We start from the raw sequence: 3431 nt of genomic DNA, 5'->3' as shown, positions 1-3431 counted from the left end.
CCCCATAGCAGCTTGCATTGCTTCACAGCTGAGACCTCATTTGAGCACTCCAAACCCCAAACAAGGAAAGAGGAATCTGCAGATCTCCCCATAGCTCCTGCTGGGTAGCCTCAGGCAGAGACTAAATTAGCACCTCCTTAGATCCAAGAGCCAGTGTACCCAGTGGTCAGAGTGGGACCATCCAATTACAACTCCTCAGATCCATAAGAGACACACTCAGAGGACAGACTCAGTGAGCACCAAAGCTCCACTGAAGCAAGTCTTGCCTCATAAGAGGTGTCTTCAGCACAGAAGTTCTCCCACCGTAGACACAGCTGATTCTCACTGCCAATTGGCCTAGAGGTCAATTCCTCCCAGTGATACCTACAACAATCAAGGCTTAACTACAACAAGACTGTGCACACAGCCCACAAAGGAGTGCACCAAGAGTGTCCACCTCAGGTAATTGGGGAGGCTGAGCCACTGGGCCCTATAGGACACCTAGCACACAAAGCCACTCTACCAACACAGGGACGCATAAAAAATGCAGAGACAAAGAAACAGGTCACAAATGACAGAAATGGAGGAAAGCAAACGACTGGATATAGAGTTGAAAACCACACTTATAAGGTTTTTCAAGAACTTTCTAGAAACCGCCGATAAATTTAGTAAGACCCTCAAAAAGACTGGTGAGACCACCGATAAATGTAGTGAGACCCTCAAGAAATCTAGTGAGACCCTCGAGGTTATGAAAAAGGACCAACTAGAAATTAAGCATACATTGACTGAAATAAAGGATATTATGCAGAGTTCCAACAGCAGACTAGAGGATCGCAAGAATCAAGTCAAAGATTTGAAATACGAAGAAGCAAAAAACACCCAACCGAAAAAGCAAAATGAAAAAAGAATCCAAAAATACGAAGATAGTGTAAAGAGCCTCTGGGACAGCTTCAAGTGCACCAACATCTGAATTATAGGGGTGCCAGAAGAAGAGAGAGAGCAAGATATTGAAAAACTATTTGAAATAATGACAGAAAACTTCCCCTACCTGGTGAAAGAAATAGACTTACAAGTCCAGGAAGTGCAGAGAACCCCAAACATAAGGAATCCAAAGAGGACCACACCAAGACACATCATAATTAAAATGCCAAGAGCAAAAGACAAAGAGAGAATCCTAAAAGCAGCAAGAGAAAGACAGTCAGTTACCTACAAGGGAATACCCATATGACTGTCAGCTGATTTCTCAACAGAAACTTTGCAGGCCAGAAGGAAGTGGCAAGAAATATTCAAAGTGATGAATGCCAAGAACCTACAACCAAGATTACTTTATCCAGCAAAGCTATCATTCAGAAGTGAAGGTCAGATAAAGAGCTTCTCAGATAAGGAAAAGCTAAAGGAGTTCATCACCACCAAACCAGTATTATATGAAATGCTGAAAGGTATCCTTTAAGAAGAGGAAGAAGAAGAAAAAGGTAAAGATACAAATTATGAACAACAAATACACATCTATCAACAAGTGAATCTAAAAATCAAGTGAATAAATAATTTGATAAACAGAATAAACTGGTGATTATAATAGAATCAGGGGCATAGAAAGGGAGTGGACTGACTATTCTTGGGGGGGAAAGGGGTGTGGGGGATACGGGAAGAGACTGGACAAAAATCGTGCATCTATGGATGAGGACAGTGGGGGGGGGGGAGGGGTTGAGGGCCGAGGGTGGGGTGGGAACCGGGTGGAGGCTAGCTATGGGGGGAAAAAAGAGGAACAACTGTAATAATCTGAACAGTAAAGATTTAATTTAAAAAAATAAATAAAATAAAATATATTTTATTGAATTTTTTACAGAGAGGAAGGGAGAGAGATAGAGAGCTAGAAACATCGATGAGAGAGAAACATTGATCTGCTGCGTCCTGCACACCCCCTACTGGGGATGTGCCCACAACCAAGGTACATGCCCTTGACCGGAATCGAACCCGGGACCCTCGAGTCCGCAGGCCAACGCTCTATCCACTGAGCCAAACCAGTTAGGGCAGGAGAGAAGCTTTTAATCTGAGCTCAGCAGAAAAGCAAAAGCATCAAAGAGATGCCCCTTCATTAGAAGGGGATTAGAAAACACTTCCCACCAGCTCAGGGGAGTATGAGGAAGCAAATGGTGTAGTTTGGGTGCAAAAGAAAAAGATCACCTGTCAGAAATTGAATTCCTAAGACCTGTGCCCTGAAAGAGTGCAGAGCCCAGATTTATACTACCTGTGAGGCCCATAATTCCCAAGCAGAGAAATTAACATAATATTTGGTTAAATAATTGAAGCCTCTAGGATCCTACTAGATAATGCGTAACCACTCTGTGTAGAAACAGTCTCAAAGCAGAGCACATGAGAGTCACAGGAAAAACAAATCCCACTGAAAATGAGCTCACAATACAAAGTGACGACTCATGTGAGGAAATGAGCCTCCGGGAGTGGGAACCAGCGGGTGCAGCTGGCTCTCAAGGACTGCAGACAATGGAACCATCTGAAAGAAGCCATGCACATATTCATACCCAGAATTTCAAAAGCAGAACCTGGTAGTGCTGATCCGTGTTCTAATCCCAACCTGTTCCTCCTGTGTCCACCTTTTTATATCATTCCAATCCTTCCTGCCATCTAGACTCAAATTCTTGAACTGGCTTCAAATTCTTCCTCTCTCAGCTTTTCCCCTTAAAAATGGTTCTCAATGTTCTCATCCCCCTTCGTCTCCTCGCCTCTGTTACTATGATGGCCATTTGGATGATCTCCCTGCCTTCCCATCCCCATTGTCCCCTCTTCTCTTTAATCCACCCCAACACTGCCACTAAGTTATCTTCCCAAATGCCAAGTTCAATGATTTTACTTGCCAAAGCCAAATTCTTTTTTTATATAAATTTTTAAAATATATTTTTATTGATTTCAGAGAGGAAGGGAGAGGGAGCATCATTGATTGGCTGCCCCTACATGCCCCCTACTGGGGATCAAGCCCACAACCCAGGCATGTGCCCTTGACTGGAATTGAACCTGGGACCCTTCAGTCCACAGGCTGACGCTCTCTCCACTGAGTCAAACCAGCTAGGGCCAAATTCTTTTTTTAAAATATATTTTTATTGACTTCAGAGAGGAAGGGAGAGAGAGATATTGAAACATCAATGATGAGAGAGAATAATTGATTGGCTGCCTCCTGCACACCCCTTACTGGGGATTGAGTCCACAACCTGAGCATGTGCCCTTGACTGGGAATCAAACCTGGGACCCCTTCAGTCTGCAGGCCGACACTTTATCAACTGAGCCAAACTGGGCTTGGGCCCAAAGCCAAAATTATCCCTATATAATAAAAGCTTAATATATTTAAGTGTCCAGTTGTTCCATTTCAACCCAACAAAGGTGGAATATGCCTAATAATATGCTAAGGCCTGCTCAAACCACTTCGCTATGACATGCAC

This window comes from Myotis lucifugus, unplaced genomic scaffold (assembly GCF_000147115.1).
Source record: "Myotis lucifugus unplaced genomic scaffold, Myoluc2.0 scaffold_7, whole genome shotgun sequence".
NCBI classification, from domain to species: domain Eukaryota; kingdom Metazoa; phylum Chordata; class Mammalia; order Chiroptera; family Vespertilionidae; genus Myotis; species Myotis lucifugus.
The sequence above is the reverse complement of the archived record's forward strand: the minus strand, read 5'-3'. Positions refer to the sequence as shown.